We start from the raw sequence: 19,913 nt of genomic DNA, 5'->3' as shown, positions 1-19,913 counted from the left end.
TGCCAGATATCTTCATTTTTCTCCTCTCTCTATATTTCCAACCCTTTTACACCTTGTTTTATCCTGCTCCCAGGATAAATCTACATACATGGACTGCATTGATGGGTTCCCTTGAACGCTGGTTTCTGATCAGTTAAGTGGAAGGAACTGAAAGAGGGGATAAGTGAAAGGAGAATGGAGTGCAGCTATTTATTCCAGTGGTGTTTTTCCTCTCTTCCATATCACCATGGATTGGCTTCAGTTCTCTCCCACAGGCCACCCTCCTGTCAGGCCGTACTATCCATGCAGCTAATCTTCCCAGTTCTGGTGACCACTTCCTCTCATTCTTGAAATTTAGGAGTGGTAATGGTTCCCTACTGTTACTAAGCCAGAATGCAACACTTCTACCATTGGTAGCAGTGGAGAGACCAAAATTATGATAAATTGTCCCTTTTTAAAATGCTTCCTGGATTACTCAGTTTGAGTTTGCCTTTGCTTCATGACAGGACTCTGACTTACAGTGAGAAATAAATTTATGTGATAAAAGAATTATAACTCCAAACCAAACAAAGTTACAAAATTCATCTGTTCCTCTAATTTTCATTCCTGGGAGGTAAACATCTTCAACTGTTTCTCTCTGAATAATATATTTTTGCTTCTATATTTTTGGTTGGTAGATACCTAGTAATAGCTCTTGATTCCTTACTTTGAAATACAAAAACCTGGCTTACCCACATTATTGATACCTCTCCTCCCTGTGTTTCATCAGTCTTGGCAAGTTAAATTACTATATGTAGATGTTTTTCTATTTTTAGGGTATTATTTGGTATAATCCAACTTCTCTTTAATGATCCCTCAACTTTAGAAAATATATCCTCTCTTCCCACCATAAACTATGAGAAAATAAGTGGCTCCATATTTTTCTATCTGCCTTCACTTTCCCCTTCATGGCTCAATTTCTGTTAGCTGTATCATAGATTTATACTGGTAAGTTTATAAAATTTATAATTTTTTCACAATTCTGACCATGAATTATTCAAATAATTTGGGTTTTTTGGGTTTTCCTGAAATTACAATGCCTTTTATATTTTTTCTACTAAAAAAGTGCCATGTGTCTTTATCTTATCAATGAGCCCTTCAGCTTTTAATCACATAATTTGTTAAAATGAGTACAATCTCACATTGTATTTTTACTAATTGCTGTCTAAGCTTACTGTACACCTTATCTTGTAAGTTTGTTTTTCACTGCCTTCCACTTGCACTTGTATATTATTCTTCCTTCTTGGATTCCATTTTGATAGTCCTCAATTATTTTTTTTAGAAAAAAAAATGGCACAGAAAATAAACCTCCTGTGATCTTCTATTAAAAATGTTTTCATTTTCTCTTCATAGTTCATTGTTACTTAGACTGAATCTATAATGCTAGTTCAAAATAATTTTATTGAAAAACTATGAAGACATTGCATTGTACTCTTAGGATTGCAGTGTTGATGAAGTGAATAATTTGTCCTTTATTTTTTTCTTTTTGGCATATTTTTGGATTTTATTTATTTTTTTTTAGTATTCTGTTGATTTTTTTTCCTCTGACAATCACATTTCAATTTCTAAGAATTTTCTTTTGTTCTTATATTGTCCCCTTTACCCTAGCAATTCTTGTTTCTTTAAAAATACAAAATGTTCTTATATAGCTGTAAAGATAATAAGTAGATTTTTTTAAAACATATTTTTCATGCATGACTTAACCATTTCTCCAGGGGCTGTTTTGTGCTTGCTTACCTTAGCCTTCTCTGTTGTGCTATTTCTTTTCCTTGAGTATATTCTGCTTGTAAATGAAGGACTGGAATGATTAAATTTTAGCAGAATTCCTCTTTCCCCGTATAACAGTGCATTCCAACAGTATCTATTTCCATGTGCACTGACTGGGCATGTCACATGGAGGGCAGTATATATACTTGTTGGGTATGTCATAGGGAGTTTTCTCTATGTTTGTTGAGTATATTATACAATAGGGTACTCTGTATACTGCTTGGCTCTTTGTATGGTATTGTAGGGTTCTGTGTACACTCATTGAGCATGTAATATGGAATACTACTTAGATATATGGATATATTCTCTGGTTGGGAATGTTGTATGGAAGCTCCTGTAAATGATGTTTGGGCATGTTATATGGAGGTTTCAAAATATACTAGTTGGGCATGTTATATGTAGTTTATTTACAGATCATCCTTGCGAAAGAATTAGGTAGTTTGGCCACAAATGAGGAGGGGTTTATTTTGTGTTGACACCCAAACCAGAAGCCCTAGCCCTTCCTAGATAGATCACTAATTTTCTTAACAATAACAGGGCCTGGTTTTGGCCTGAGATTAAATATTCTCTTCCTATGAAAATGATTGAGGGGAATAGAATAGGGCCTCATCAACAGAGCTGAATCTAAAACTTTCAAATACATATCATTGTAAAGCTAGGAACCTTTTTGAGACCCAGCTTCCATCTCTGCTGCTGTTATTCATGGTACATCCTTGGAGCCACTGCTTTCTTCACTTTTTTCTCTGACACTGAAATTATATTCATTTTTTTGTCTTCTCAGAATGCCTGGTCACCAGTGGTCCTCCATTTAATTTTCAGCATGATTATGGGTTTTTTTCCATTTCTTGGAGAGACACTATGGCACACTGGTTAATAACGTGGGTTTAAGCTCAAAGTTTAAACTATGGCATGCTGGTTAAGAATGCGGGTTTAAACTCAAAGTTGAGCTCTGCCCTTTGCTTCTGAGTGACCTCAGGAAAGTTACTTGATGTTCATATACCTCAGTTTTCTCATTTGTACATGATTAAAAAATTATCAAAATAGGGATAACAGCAATATCTATCTCATAAGGCTACTATGCATACTTATCTCAGTGATTTGATACTCATTTAATACTTAAAATATTCCCTGGTACATAGTGGATATTAGATAAATGTTAGGTACTGTTATTCTGTTTAAATTTATGTGATTTAAATGGGATTTTGAAAAGAAAGCTTGGTGACCGTAACTCTAGCTTGAACCACAAGACAGTAGGGTAAACATGAAGTTCAAAAATGTTTTTTAATAAATATCAGAAAAAAAGGATGATTTGAACTTGAACATAAGACACAAGTACTTATCGGTGCCTGTCTGTGAGTCTTTATTTCTCACCAAACACAACTGAATATTGGGTTGCTTCAAGCATTACCCATCTCTCTGTGCCCTGTCTGATGTAATGAAATTCCAAACGATAATTTAATAAACTTCTCATTCGTACAAGATCAAAAGTTCACTGACTTTCTAGTTCTGATAAGAATTCTTAAAGTTGAGTTCTGGTCAAAGAGCTCTAAATTTGCTTCTTTCTATTTATCCTAAATTGGTTAAAAGTTTGCACTTAATAACAAATTCTAAATGCCCTTTATAACTCAACTTGTAGCGTACAGTGAGATTTTGGTATTGCAAGCCCTGTAGCCTTGCAACATAACATTGGCATAAGTGTTTCTTTTCTGAAATATTCATAAAGGTATCAACTTCTATTTTTCCTTTTAGACCCACAGAAGAATAAACTTTAGCATATGTTCTCACTGATTTTTTTAGAAATATATATTTAAATATTTTTCTCATTCCACAACACTCAAAATGTTGACATTCTAAAGGAATGTCAGTTTTCAAGTAACATTGCCTTTACGTTATTTTAAAGAAATGGGATGATTTTTCTAATCAGATTGGTGTTTTAATCCAATATAACTGTAGTAACCATTGTCATTCTTCAAATAACATGATTACTAACTAGAGAACAGTTTTCCCTAAAGAGTAAGAAAACGACACAGAGAAAATGTCGTACTCTTTCTCAATAGAAGCTGATATTTCAGACAAAAGTTGGTCTACATGCTATTTATACCATTTAGTTTAAACCCAAGATTCTGACACTATGATGAAAATTATCATAACATCCAGAAACCCAAAATCATCTACATTTGAATAAAAATCAAAGAGAAGTAAGGAATTAAAGAAATGAGCAAAACACAGTTATAGCTTTGGCCCAGGTTTTTAAAGAACAGGTTCATAGCACCGGTCTCTTCCTCTCTCAACAGCAGCCGCAGCAGCACCAGCACCAGCAGCCGCGGCTGCAGCAATGCAGCCATTCAACTAAGCATGAAATGAGCCTGATTTCCAGGTGGCCTTCATCAATGGAAAAGCATTCAGTGACGATTTAAATTTGCCAGGAAGTGAAACATTTCTCAAATAAGAAGCCTATACAATTGAAATTCTGCCAAGGAACTAAGAAGGGAGATTTGGAGCTGATACCTACCTACAACCACCATCATCAAGCATGCCAATATTTTTTAAATGAGCAAACAATGATAATGAAACTAATTTTACCACACCATCCTGGGAGAGGAAGATTTTCTATAAACTTTTGCTATTAACAGCTAGGATATTCTGAAACTATTTACCATTAAGAGATAAGCACAATGAGAAAAGGTAGGTTTTAATATACAGCACAGAATGTGGAAATAAAACCACTGATATAACAGAATCCCAGTATAATAGCATTTGCAACAGTCATCTTTATAGTTAAGGTTACAACTCAATTTCATATCCCTGTTTCACATGCTCATAAAAACTTGGTAGAAAGTTCTTCAACATTAAAACTTTTCATACTTGGTCTCCAAGTAAATATGAATGATAAATATGAATGTTTTTCAATTTTAATCAAGCATTTTTTTCTTTCCCTTTCTTCACAGACAGTTTCCCAACATGGCACTCAGACAAATAGAGTGAACAATGAGGAATTTCAAATGCATGAGTTTCCTAACTAAATTTCAGACATTTATTGTAGATCTTTTTCATTTAAACAGCACCTGAAATTTGAGAAATTAAAAAAAAAATCTTTCTGACAAGACACTGGTTCTCCAAAATGAACAGCTAGGTTCCAAAAACCACTATGATCAAATAAAACTTACTTATGTCTTAATTACAGAGGCTGAATGTGATTATTGGAAGTTTAACAGGCGAATATCATAGTCTGTAGACTACTAAAATAGTATAAAGCCAAATTTTTTCTTATAGACCTGCTCTAGAAATTTTCCCTTTTGCCCAGATGTTATCTGGAGGCATTGTTGAGTCTTATCAATAAATTGGACCCCTAATATTTGACAATACTACTTTATTTCTATCCTCTTCTATCAGATAACCATCTTAAAAATTTATCTAATATCCCAGGAAGTATTTAGCTCTGTTCCCATCAGTTATATGACTGTCTTCTAAAAACTGTTAACACTCATTAAGACCGTCCTCTAACTTTTTTTTTTTTTTTTTTTTTTTTACATTTATTTATTTTTGCGACAGAGAGAGACGGAGCATGAACAGGGGAGGGGCAGAGAGAGAGGGAGACACAGAATCGGAAACAGGCTCCAGGCTCTGAGCCATCAGCCCAGAGCCCGACGCGGGGCTCGAACTCACGGACCGCGAGATCGTGACCTGGCTGAAGTCGGACGCTTAACCGACTGCGCCACCCAGGCGCCCCAACCGTCCTCTAACTTTAATGATTGCTTAACCTATTCAGTGCTACTAACCATGAATCAGAACCCACCACCTAGGGGGGTTTTGCTAAAAGGGATAGTAACTTGGGAGGTAGTTGGAGAGGGCGACACTTACTTTTAGTGAGTAGGAGTCAAGGATGTTAATTATCTTTCAACATCCTGCAGCTGCACAAAATGAATTGTACTGTCCAAAATGTCAGTAGCACCTTCTTGAGAAATAATGGTTTCCGTATTCTCTTACATCAAGATTTGGTTGTCTAGGATGTCATTCATGTTATATCTGCCCAGTCCTAGGTATCTTAGCAATCTAGAGCTGTGAAATATTTCGAAGACAATGCTTCCAAATTGAGTATGGGAACTTAGAAATGGTCATTTGAGATTTAGATACTCTGTTTCTAAAGGACTTTGAGCATTCGCAGGTAAGATGAGGTCGGGAATTTAAGTACCCTCACTCCAGTTCATCAATATCACCAAGGTTATGGGAAAGAGTAGGAAAGGGGTACAGGCACTGCAGCAGTCTGGAAAAAAGAAAACAATACTCTTCACACATAAGAAATATAGGAATGGTAAAGAGAATATTTTTTGAGTATGGATTCTGTTGTCTGGCACTCCCAGGTCCAAGTCCCCTGTTCTGTTGCTTAATATAAATCACATTAGGTGACTCCTTCTAGAAGATCAATCTTGTAATAGATACAGTACAAGTGAAAATATGAAAAGAGAGAACCAAGACCAGTTTGGAACCCCTTATTCTGAGAAGAGTAGCACTATTAGGAGGTAATAATAGGTAGCACTTATTAAGTGCTTACTTTATGAAATGTGTTAATACAGTTATTATTTTATTTAATCATTACAAGTCCAATAGGTTTTGTGGGCCACTTAAAATTTTTTTGATGTTTATTTATTTTTGAGGGGTGGGGAGGGGACGATAAAGAGGGAGACACAGAATCTGAAACAGGCTCCAGGCTCTGAGCTGTCAGTACAGAGCCCAACAAGGGACTTGAACCCACGAACTGTGAGATCATGACCTGAGCCAAAGTCGGATGCTTAATCCACTGACCCACCAAGCCCCCCTTGTAGGCCATTTTAGATGCAAGGATCATGAAGATGAGAGAATTGGAATAACGAACAAGGTATGTGGCAGTGCTGTTTGAACCGAAGTCCTCTTTAGTTGATAAGCTCTCAGCCCTATTCTTTTTTTGTTTGTTTCTATTTAAATTCTAGTTAACATATAGGGTAATATTGTTTTCAGGAATAGAATTTAGTGATTCATCACTTATATATAACACCCAGTGCTCATCATAACAAGTGCCCTCCATAATGCCCGTTACCTATTTACCCCATCCCTCACCTACCTCCCCTCTAGCAACCCTCAGTTTAGCTTTAGTTAAGAGTCTCTTATGGTTTGTTTCCCTCTCTCTCTGTTTTTCATTTCCCTTCCCCTATGTTCATCTGTTTTGTTTCTTAAATTCTACATATGAGTGAAATCATATGGTATTGTCTTTCTCTGAACTGATTTACTTCACTGAGCATAATACACTCTAGCTCCATCCACGTCATTGCAAATTCAGTCCTATTCTTCTAACCTTCCTTCTTGGAGATTATGATAGAATGTCACTGAAAGATACAGTATTATGGTGGTGAGGAGACAGAGCAGCCCTCAGTCAGAGAGAGAGTCCTCTTTGGGCCTCTGTTTTGCTGGAGAGAATAAGCAGCACTTGAAAACAACAGTACTGCCTAGATTCTCTTAATAACTATGCCAGGTAGAAAGCCAGCAGGAAGGTAACATCTTGTCTTTGGTATAGCACAAAGAAGGAGCTTGGACAAAGTTTTTTTGGAAGCCATGGAAATTAGATGCTTAGCTCTCCTGTATGGGACAATAATAGACCAAAGTTCCCAGTGGCTGCCTCTCCGAATTCCACACTGCATTCACAGTCATGAACTGTTCCTAGCAAATGATGATGGACTGCAGGGATACCAGTGCAGGTCCATTTTTGTGAGACACGGGATTCCTTTTCTGGCAGACAACTTTGGCTTGAAGACTCTTGATTTGCCTGGCCCAATCTTACTTAGAACTTTGCTGCAGTTTGAGACTCTTCCTAGCCAAGCCTTCTTCCTTCCATCTCTCGATCAGTGGGGTGAGACCTGCATTGAAATTGTGGTTTGAAGGTTTTCTCCATATTCTCCAGCATTATTCTATTTTTCCTTCATGTATATTTCCCCTAATGAATATCTCACATGTCTAGTCTGATCCTGGGGTCTGCTTACCAGAGGATATAACTAACAGTCACAGGTTATCCATGACTTCTAGTTAGATGGCTTCTCCAATCTCAGAGAAGAAACAGTGAGGTCTTGATTTCCTTTAGGGATGATCAATGAATATGCCTCCCCCAAAACTTATGTCTCTTGGACATCTGGGGTGCAATACAATAGGACAACTATGAAAAGGAAATAAAATTGAGATCAATAAGGCAAGGATTACAGGGCAAGTCAAAGGATAATCAAAGAATTAAAATTAATGTTTTGATCAGCAAAGAGTATAATTGATGTCACAAAAGAGATTGATTGATGGAGGATCTATTGAAGAGATCTCCCCAGGAAATAGAGGTGAAAACTATGAAAGAGCAAATCATAGTAAGGGCTAACATGTTAAGTAATATGTGATCCTGAAGAAAAAATGAGAACTAATAAATAACAAAGGTAAAATAGAGCAAAACATTCCTCAGCTGAGGAAACAACTAGTTGTACAGATGAAAGGGTTTCCCAAGCTTCAAGTTAAATTGATAAAAGAGCACTGCCGCTCATCTAATTTTTAGTCTAGTCCTTAACTTTCAAGCAACAAGATTTTTTCACATTTCTGGAGGTTTTACTCCATTCAATCACCTTTACATCCTTAAAGTGGGGGTTCAGACAGGTTTTGTCAAACTTTGTGTGAGTTATAAGGAAAGCATCCTCAGGACTCTGTAGATTCATTCTTTGTCCATATTAGGAAAGGCAAACTGATGTTAGCTACCCAACTGCTGTGCCCTTTCCAGTAAATACCTTAGTTGTCTTCCTTTCCAGCCAGCTAAAATAGACTGTTTAACCAAGTAGACCAATTGACAACTGAAGATAAGTGTTACAGGCAGACACTTGAGGTACAGGCATAGTTATTACTGAAGTTCTTCAAAGGACATATATTTGCTCCCTACTGACTGCCTCCTATTGAAGGCAACCAGCTTTGCCCACAGTTAGGATTGGAATATGCCTGGGAGCTGCATCAGTTTAAAATTTTGGTTGTGAAGAGTAGGTGGGGACATAAAGGAAGGAGCAATATAAGGAATAGAAATGGACTTTTGTCCTGAGTGTTCTCCTTTGGTTTTGTTATTTATTTGTTTGGTTGTGATTCCTTCCTTCCTTCCTTCCTTCCTTCCTTCCTTCCTTCCTTCCTTCCTTCCTTCCTTCCTCCCTCCCTCTCTCCCTCCCTCCCTCCCTTCTCTCTCTCTCTCTCTTTCTTTCTTTCTTTTTCTTTCTCTCTCTCTCTCTTTCTTTCTCTCTCTCTTTCTTTCTCTCTTTCTTTCTTTCTTTCTTTCTTTCTTTCTTTCTTTCTTTCTTTCTTTCTTTCACTATTTAGGCAATCTGAAGTTGTCTGCACCAATTCTCTTCCTAGCATAACTGCTAATTTAAAAAGCCCACTATGACAAAGATTCTACTTTAAATAGCATACCTTACCTTTGAAGTGTACAATGGAGGCCTGCTTTATTCAGCCATCCGTTGTATGGGATTTAACAAGATTGAAAGGAATTACTTTGTGAGTTTAACAGACAGGAATCTTAGTTTCAAGCTAATAAACAGAAGCTGACTGATTAAGCAGAAAAGTAGTTGAGATGTTTGAGAAGTTGACATAACAGCAGAAAGGACTAGAGAACCAAGCTTAAGATGAGGCTTACAGTTTTCAGTTATCACCTCCCAAAAGGACTATAAGAGAAACCTGTTGATCACAAAAGCTAAACTCATTATACCTACAGCAGTAGGGAGAAGACAGCCTGGAAATATTCTTAATAGTATTTCAGAAGGGGGAAGTCAGGGGTAAATTCCTGGGGCTTTTAGTGTCTGGGCTGAATGATTTTAATGCAGGTGTTTTAGTGAGTGGAATTGCTTTGGATTGGGCATGGCTTATGAAACAGTAGCTTTGGGTTGGTAGGCACAGTGAGGCAAAAAGAGTCTTGAAGACATTCTTTTTTAAAATTATTTTAACATTTTATTTATTTTTGAGACAGGGAGAGACAGAGCATGAACAGGGGAGGGTCAGAGAGGGGGAGACACAGAATCTGAAGCAGGCTCCAGGCTCTGAGCTGTCAGCACCGAGCCCAGTGCGGGGCTCTAACTCACGGACCGAGAGATCATGACCTGAGCTAAAGTTGGCCACTTAACCGACTGAGCCACCCAGGCGCCCCTCTTGAAGACATTCTTAACGAGTGATCTGTTAGTCTGACTGAGGACACTGTTTTAGTTGGTTTCATCTTATTTTTCAACAAATATTTATTGGAGCAAGTAGCTAGGCTATTTTTACTAGTTCTCAGTAAACTAGTTTAAAAAAGTTTACTTTTTTCTCAGTAAACTAGTTTAAAATAGTTTAAAAACTGATTAAAAAGAGACAGAGAGGAATGCTTGTCCTATATTGCTTATCACAGGGGTAGGGAAGCCTTTTGACCCAAAAACTGTTTAGGGACAGAAATTTATTTTGGTTTCCATTTTCATAGTATTGATGCCCCCAAAGTTGTGCTTCCAAATTGTCCTGATAAAAATACATGACTCTTCTACTGTTTTACCAAACATTAGAATAAATCATGTAACTGCCTTATTGAAATTGTTTATGTACTGGGAACTCTGGAATGCAGGGAATCATTGCTACTACCAAAAGCTGAATATATCTGCCTTTGGCAAACATAAAAAAAATCTACTTAGAGTTGCTGTAAATTATGGTCTTGCACAGGTATATCTATCTGATAGAAGTGCAAGTTAGCTATCAAGTTTGTATCTGAGAGAAGCAATTCCGTAAGGCAAAGATTTTAAGTTTTCTGGATCTTACCGTAAATATTTGAACATAAAAGACTATACATTTGATATATAGATCTAGCATGTTGAAAATACCTAATATCTAGAAAGTATGACCAAAAATTCTATTAAGATCCATCCCCTGTAGGTCTGATAACAACATACACCATTCATCCATCCTTTAAAAAATTAATAATAGCATCAACTACAAAAGCACAAATTGATGATTTCTAGTATAATTCATCTATTTCTTATAAAAAAGAAAAAGTAATATTTTTCTTCATGAAAGTAGAAAACTCCAATCTTGTAAGCTGTTGTAGCCAACTTTGAGTCTGAATTCCTGGATGATAGCCATTTATCCTTCTGCCATACCCTTTCATCTTAACTTTCTATCTCACTTTGTCATGTGTTAATGAAATAGATGAGAAATGAGAATAAAACATGATTATTAGCTAAAATGTATAAACATGTACATGATACAGAATGGAAGAAAATACTGATATTTCTTTCTGCAAAACCGTAGTTGTTGGCAGCATGGTTTGCCTATTCCCTACCTTTCCACTTTCCTTCTTTCCTAAGGTTGCCAGGGTTCTTTCCCTAAGGAGTTATATTAGTAAGGATAAGGTTAGGCTTCTGTAACAAAAAGACCCAACAATAAGTCAGTGACTTAAAGATATTAAAACTCTCTCTTTTATGAACAGTACAGAGTATTCATTCATGGTGAGCATCTGGCAACACGTGACTTCCAAGATGTTCCAGCCACTGCCATTTCTGGCTGGCAGCGAGGAAAATGGGGATATTCATGGGACAGGATTTCCTTTTAAGCAAATAATACAAGAGTGAATACATCACTCTTCCTCACATTGGTAAGAATGGCCTCTGGGAAATAATGTCTCTTGCCGTACAACCATGCATCCAGAATAAAGGAGAAAATGGCTTTGGGGACCTAACTAACTGTATCCACCACACGAAGTGATTCAGAACTCCTTTTCCCTATCCCTGAGCCTGAGAGGCAGAAACCAGATAAGTGATTTTCTATCAAGATGCAAAATTTCCTCTGAGAGACTATTCCATTTCCTAGACCAGTGTGTAGGGAGTTAAGATGCATACATGTTTGGCTCTCACTATACGATGTGTCTGCCAAGCTATATTTATCAGCCATAAAGATGATATTTGCTGCTCCATCTGCAAATAGTGTCTCTGTTCCTCCACTCACTCAATCAGTGGGCTCGACTCTAAATTATACCAATCTAATCAAAGCCACCATCACCTCTTGTCTAGACTATCAGAAAGACCTCTTCTTGCCACCATCTGCCCATCCTCTACTTGTCTCTTTGAATCCATTGTTCATACACAACCAGAGAGGTCCCCTTAAAGATCCATTTAGGTATACATTGCGATGTTTAAAATCTTCCAATGACTTCAGAATACAATTTAAGGGTGCAACATTTTCACTGAATCTCCTGATGTCATATCCTACTATACACTTACGTGTTCTCTCTCTCTCAGCTGCCCTGTCCTCCTTGCTGTTTCTGGGATACAGTACACCTAATTTTCCCCATAGCTCTTCCCATTTTCTATTCCTTCTGCCTGGAGTTCTTTCTCACAGATAGCCTGGTGGCTATTTCCCCTGCTTCCTTCAAATCTTTCCTTGAATATGACCTTAACAGTGGGTTTTACTCTGGCTGAATTGTGTAAGCCAACACCTTCCACATATATAAATGTTTTTTCCTAACTTTTGAAACGGTCCTTCAAAAAATTTGCCATGCTAAAATTGAAATTTTATAAATGTTCCAAGAAAAAAAGTTAAGCAGTTAAGACAAGGAAGATAATTTTCATAGAGAAAATCTATAATGGTTTGCTTTCTTCTATTTGGTTTTTTTTTGAAATACCTGGGATTTTATTTTTCTACTATTCTTGATAAAAGTCATGGTCATTTTTTGGCTATTCTGAAAATAAAATGAGATATAGATATAGACAGATACAGAAATATAGATCCTCCAGACTCATCTATTTCAGTAGTTACTTTCAAATAAATAGGGCTTGTGTTTATGTTTGCATCTCACTACGCATATACCTCCTCCTAGGAGAACAATTTTAATTTTACAAAGAATGTGTCTTACCAGAGGGTTAGATGACATCTTTCTGCCAAAGTTACTGGTATAATTAAAATGTGTATGAGGCAGATAGATGGCAATTGACTCCCTGTGGTTTCCTCTAATACAGATTCCCTAAATCACAGGCCTTGGTTATGACAACAGCAGTGTGATGACTTCTCCCTAACTACCTTCTTCACAATTGCATGCACCATGCAGGGGATGGATTTTCTCCTACTGGCTGCAGGAAAGCAAGATCCAGTTTAAGGCCTGAAAGCCATTTTGTACATTTTCTTTAACTGAGGATATACAATAAGATGAACATTTCAAATTCATGGAAGAGGGCAATGGTTCTCCATTTCCTATGAAGTAAGTTTTAGAAAGTAAAGCAATGCAGTTTCCAAATAAGCTAGCAAAGGCAAGTTGCTTTGGATATAACAATTTAATGGAATGTTACCCCAACTCAGCTATGTTATGAGAGCTGTCAATTCTTAGCAGAAGACAGAATTGGATGGTAGTAATTGAACATGAGAGCTATAAGGCCAGAATCATAAAGGCAGAACACCGAAGCTTAGGTTTTTAGAGAGGAAAAAAAACTTTTGGTAAGTGACAAAGAAAAAATTGTGTCATTTTTTACTAGAGTTGCACAAATATATGACCTAACCCTGAGACTATCCCCTCTCAGCTATATCTGAACAATAGATGTGATGTTCAGAGCAGCATTATTCATGATAACCAAAATACTGAAAACACCTTAAATATGGGTCCAGAGACAAGAGGGAAATAGTGGTGTATTCATGCAATAGAATTATATATAGCAGTTAAAACTCATGAATTAGACATATATATAACAAGGGGAATGAGGGCCGCCTGGGTTGCTCAGTCGTTTAAGAGTCTGACTTCAGCTCAGGTCATGATTTCATGGCTCGTGGGTTCCAGCCCCACAACGGGCTCTGTGCTGTCAGCGCGGAGTCTGCTTTGGATTCTCTGTCCCCCTCTCTCTCTGCCCCTCCCCACCTGCACTTCTCTCTGTCTCTCTCAAAATAAATAAATAGCAAAACAATGGGAATGAATCTCATAAACATAATGATAAGGAAAATAAATCAGACACAAAAGAATCCTTACTGTATGGTTATATTTACGGAAATTTTCAAAACAGGCAAATCTTTAATGCTAAAAGTTTGGATAGGGGTTATCTTTAGGGTGGATATAATGAGATATGATTGGAAGAGGTTATGGATAAGGCTTCTGTATTGATGCCAGTTTCTATTTCTTGACTTAGGTGATGTTTACAAGGGTATTTACTTTAGTATAATTCAATGAACTGTATATATTTTTGTTTTGTTCACTATTCTTTATGCGTGTGATACTTCAATAAGAAAAAATGTTCTTTAAATTTTTAATAATTTTTTTAATGTTTATTTATTTTTGAGAGAGAGAGAGACAGCACAAGCGGGGAAGGGGCAGAGAGAGAGGGAGACACAGAATCCAAAGCAGGCTCCAGGCTCTGAGCTGTCAACACAGAGCCCTTCGCGGGGCTTGAACCCACAAACTGCAAGATCATGACCCAAGCCGAAGTCAGTCCCTTAACCAACTGAACCTCAGGAAAAGTTTTCTAAAATGGAACACATAATCTATTTGAAAGGACAAGTTAGTAAAGTTCTGGCTAATAGAAATTGTTATGGTAGCCATGTTGAACCTCAATTGTTGCTAAACACAAGCTACAGCAAAAATAAATAAATAAATAGTAGTCTCCTCAAGCTACATTAATATAAAAATCACAGGGTGGGGGGAAATCTGTTTGTGACTGCAGTCACTTTTGCCTACTAGGAGATGGAGATTGCTCTCTTGGAAAGGTTATCTCATAGTTGAGAAAAAGTGAACTGTTTTGGATACAGAAAATGCAGTCAGCACTGGGCATAGTGTAGAAGGAGAAAGCAAGAGTGAGCTGAATTGCTCTGCCTAGAAAACTATCAGGAATGGAACTGGGGGAGTTTAAAAGCTGGCAGAGGGGAGATGGAAGCAGACTCGCACCAGAGTTCCTGTGCCTTCAGCATAGTTGAATGTACACAGCTCCGACTATGTTTCCATCTAGTTTCATATGAAGCCAAGAAAAGGAAACAACAGCAAGAGGTATGGGATGGTCAACACTAAAACAATGAAGAAGCAAAAACAGGAAATGGTAGAGTGTGAAAAGTAACATAGAGCAACATAAGCCTCATCTAAATAACAGCAGCAGCAAACAAAGCCTAGCAATACTAAGAGAGAAGTAAGTGGCCCTTCTTACATGAGACAGGGTTTGGGCCATTCTGTATAAATTTACAAGTCAGAGTGATTCCAGCAAGCTGGAAGATTTAGAGACATCTGGGATACATAAACACTTGAATAGTACCTGTAACATAACACTTTTTACATTTCATCCTCATCAAAATCCTGTAAAATAGTTATTGACCTTATTTTATACCTAAAGGTATTGTGACCTGGCCAGCTAAGTCATCCTTGTCACTCATGCTAAGAAAGCCAGTCTTGTCCATGCTGCCAGTATATGATGGAACCAGACATCAAAATAACTCGATATTCTTTCCACTTCCTTCATTACCCCAAGATGATCAATAATTTACAAAACTAACTTCATGTAAAACTAAATTTTGTTATCTTTAACCTATGAATACTGTATTTTTTCATTGGATCCAGGTATGGCACTAATTCTATTTCATTAGCTTTTTTGAGAATATTTTAAGTCTGATGTTCATAAATCCCAGAATATAATAAAAAAGAAAAGAATATTTATTATTCTCATAATTCAGAGATATTTTATATATGTGAATAGACTATCAGTCTAGTTATCAGCTTCTACAGCACAGTTCTAAGAAAGCAAGGAAGAAACCCTACTCCTTCACAGAGTGAAAATTTATTGCTCAAGTTGTTACTGAGAACATCAATCTTTTATTTTAAGTGTTAAATTGTTTAAGCATACCAATCCCCTTGGAAGTGGTAACAAATCAGTGATCAGTCACCTTAGTAACAAGGGACTCCAGCCTTCTTTAGGAACAATAGAACAAGGCCCAAGCTTTGGAGTGAAACAGAATTGGGTCAGAAGGCTGTTTGAAGGCCAGCTTTGCCACATACTATGTACCTTAAGTCGCAGTGCTTCTGTTTCCTTAGTTATAAAAGGAGAATAGTACCTAATTAATGGAATTTTTGTGAAGATTCAAGTTTATAATGTAGAAAAACACCTTAACACAATACCTGGTATATGAGAAGTAAATAAATACTACCTAAATTGAACAAAATCATCATGGTGTTAGGCTGTCTAGGCTGGTAAACTATAGCTTGCAGAGGAAATCTGGCCTACCACTTGCTTGTGTAGATAAACTTTTATTAGAATACAACTAAGTCCATTGTTTATGCATTATCAATAACTACTTGCAAACTATAACAGCAGAGTTGAGTAGCTATGATAAAGACAACATGGCCCACAAAGCTGAATATATTTACTGTCTGGCTTCTTACAGAAAAAAAGTTTATCTCTAGGGTATAAGGAAAGAACTTTCGTAGCTGGACCCTGAAAATATCAGCCTTTGATGTTAGAATTTTTCCTGTAGAAGGGAAATTGCTATATAAAAGATCAATTTATAAGAGGCGCCTTTGTGGCTCAATGGGTTAAAGCGTCCAACTCTTGATTTTGGCTCAAGTCATGATCTCACAGTCTGTGAGATCGAACCCCATATCAGTCTCTGTGCTGACAGTGCAGAGCCTGCTTGGGATTCTTTCTGCTTCTCTCTCTCTACCCCCTCCTCCATGTGTGTCGTGTGTGTGTGTGTGTGTGTGTGTGTGTGTGTGTGCGCGCGCATGCGCGCGCGTGCATGTGTGCGCACATGTGTGCATGTTCTCTCTCTCTCAAAAATTAATAAACTTAAAACAAGATCACTTTATAGTGCTCTAATTTGAAATAATTATTAAGGAAATAATAATAATTATTCTCTCTGGCCAGAGTTCTTGCAAATGTTGGCACTAGCATAAGAAGTTTTTTGTTTTTTTTTTTAACGTTTATTTATTTTTTTGGGACAGAGAGAGACAGAGCATGAACGGGGGAGGGGCAGAGAGAGGGAGACAGAATCAGAAACAGGCTCCAGGCTCTCCAGGCTCCAGCCATCAGCCCAGAGCCCGACGCGGGTCTCGAACTCACGGACCGCGAGATCGTGACCTGGCTGAAGTCGGACGCTTAACCGACTGCGCCACCCAGGCGCCCCAAGAAGTTTAAACATTAGTTTGAATAATCAAGCAAAGTCATTATTATTACTGAAAAAACCCCACAAATGTACTAAACATGTAAAATAATAATATAGGGCTTTCTATAAGTATCATGTGCTTTGTGACTAGAGTGTCTGATCATTATTAGCCAAAGATGCATTATGAAGATAGTTATCTTTTGTTCACATAAAAACATTAAAAATATATAGTATAGGGGTGCCTGGGTGACTCAGTTTTTTGAGCCTCTGCTCTTTATTTCAGTTCAGGTCATGATCTCATGGTGATGAGATCAAGCCCCATGTTGGGTTCTGTGCTGAGTGTGGAGCTTGCTTGGATCTCTCTCTCTCTCTCTCTCTCTCTCTCTCTTTCTCTGACCCTCCTCTGCTCACATGCATACACTCTCTCTCTTAAAATAAATAAACATTAAAAGAATTTAAAAATATATAAAATTTTCTAAGAACCAACTTTTATCATTACTGTTTAATAGCAATAATAGTATTAAAAACAAAAATTAAGTGCTTACTATTTTGTCGGTCTCAGAGTTGGATAGGAATCTCTAGTTAATAGACTATTACTCTGGGAGATGGAATATTATCTAATGTTTTCTTCATGAATTTTTATGTTTTCTGAGTTTTTCATCTTTGTTTCATGATTGAAAATAAACCAAAGCAGTTTGTACAACTGGAAAGGAAGACAAATATAACTACTAAACTCATGTAACTTATCCCTGCTTCAACCTTGGTCAGTGAGAAGTTTGGGGCGCAATGCTTCAAAGATAGTCAAAGATAAAAATAAGGGAGAAGGGAGGCCAACAATGGAGTTACCATTAATGAAAGAGAAAGAGATAGGAATAAAAATAAATAGGCTAAAGAAGCAGAAAATAAGCTAAATAATCATCATCACTAGGGTAAGAAGGCCTCATGCAATAGAAAAAGGAAATGAAAACAGAATTCATACAAATCACAGTGAGTTTGAAGAAGAGAGCCATGAGAATATATTTGGCTTCATCCATAGGTACAGTGAGAAGGTAAATAAAGGTAGAAGAAAAGATTGTCAGAAATCATTTTAGTAAGAACATGATTGATGGATACAACCAATTTGGAGTTGCAAAGGAAATGTATTATTTTCCACGTTTGTATTCCAAAGAGAACTGTCATGGCTGGAAGAATGGAATGCAAGATGTATAAAACGTAATTGAGAGTAACTCATATTCCACATGTGAGAGAGGGATGAAAGGAAAGGTGGACAAACTACATAAAGCATCATCAAAAGTTCTACCATTCTAGAGATCTCATGTGTTTCTTAGGAGCTGACAAGGAGGAGGTTTCCATTACCAGTAGCTAAAGAAAAACATCATCAAATTCACACTGATAAACCAAGGAAAGTGAAGGCAAAACTAATGTGGGAGTCTGTCATAGCTTTAACCTGAGAATCCCACTAAACCCTTCAGTCTTGGGCAAAACGTTGGTATTCAGGTCCTACAAGAGAAACTGACATAATAGCCATATTTCTTCTCAGCAAAGAGATCCTCTCCACAAGTCATCTGCCCTTTAACGGAGAGTGCTTAATCCACAAAAAACCTTACCTTAATGCCTGAACATACAAATCAAAAAACCCTCTCTTCTGCACAAAAGCAAGAGGGATAAAGATCCCACGGGCATTTCCTTCTGCCCACAGTATTCTGGATGAGAAAGAAGGGAGATTGACAGGGAAAGCCAGTGATTAAGATGGAAAAGATCTTCAGCAAGGGCTTTTTCAGCACCACTGAAAAATTTCAGCCTCTTCCTGCCAGCCTTGGAGACACACACACACACACACACACACACACACACACACACACCAATGTATTTATTATGATTATTTCCACTTGACAGAAAAAGGGGTTGATGGAGAGATGAAATACCTTATTTCCCTCTCACGAGTATTATAATAAGAATCAGAATTTGAATTTGGTCTGCCTGGCTTCAAAAGCATGTGTCCTTAATTGCTCTGCAATGCTGTCAAAAGAAAAAACAAAAAAGATACTTTTGCTTTGAAAACAGGGATTCTTGGACAATTGACAGCATTTAAAAAGAAGAAACTGAAACTTTTCCGCATGCTCCCCCTTCCCCTGCATGCTGTTTCACCTGCATCCAGCTTGCTCGGACGGAGCTCCTGGCTCTTGCTAAGCTAGCACTGCCATTGTCCTCTCTCCCTAGCCTCCATCACCATCATCTGCAGGGACTTAATCAGCCATGATGAGATGTTTTCTGATATCTATAAGATCTGGGAGGTCACCCATTAGCTGTGCCTGGAGGTAGAAGGGAAGATGATCAGTAGGACAAAGGGTAATGTTGATGACTCATTGGTGGAAATGCCTGTGCTGAAGGCCTGGAGGGCCAAGGTACCAAAAACAGAGTAATCACTGGTGTTGATATTTGTCATGAAAAATCACTTGCAGGAAACCAGTTTCACAAAAGAAGCCTAAGAGAAATACATCAAAGATTACATGAATCGATCAAAGACAAACTTGAAAAACAGAGGCTAGAAAGAGTAGTAACTTTTATGACCGGACTGTAGAACAAACAAGCAAATCCTTGCTAATTTCAAAAACTATCATTTCTTTATTGGTGCAAACATGAATCCAGATGGCCTGGTTGCCCTGCTGATATGATTTCCTTTAAGGATGGTTTAGAAATGGAAAAATATTAACAAATTTAGCGATTACTTTGGACGAATCACCTGTTGTCATAACTGGCTGATACTCTGCACAAGACAGCAGGACTTGGACAAAATGGGACTGATATCATCTTGAGCTCTTCATCTATTTTCACCTTGATTTATTTGGAGAGAAGGCATTATTTTTAAGGAAAAAAAAACATGTCATGTAGGTTATCTAAAAATAGAATGCATTTAAACTAAAAAAACCACACACACACACACACACACACACAAAACAAGGAAAGATCTTTTCCCTGAGGAGCCTTAGGCTTCTTTAGAAAGTATTACTGTTAATGGT

General features: G+C 37.3%; 1 pseudogene; it reads left to right on the top strand.

Moving 5' to 3' along the window:
- Positions 1-7,371: 7,371 nt before the first annotated feature.
- On the top strand, positions 7,372-19,606 carry LOC112869685 (translationally-controlled tumor protein-like; annotated as a pseudogene).
- The last annotated feature ends 307 nt before the right edge of the window (positions 19,607-19,913 follow it).

Source organism: Puma concolor, chromosome A3 (genome assembly GCF_028749965.1).
Source record: "Puma concolor isolate L17-30 chromosome A3, mPumCon1.1.hap2, whole genome shotgun sequence".
In the NCBI taxonomy this organism is placed as follows: Eukaryota; Metazoa; Chordata; class Mammalia; order Carnivora; family Felidae; genus Puma; species Puma concolor.
This window is presented reverse-complemented; position numbering and strand designations above follow the sequence as displayed.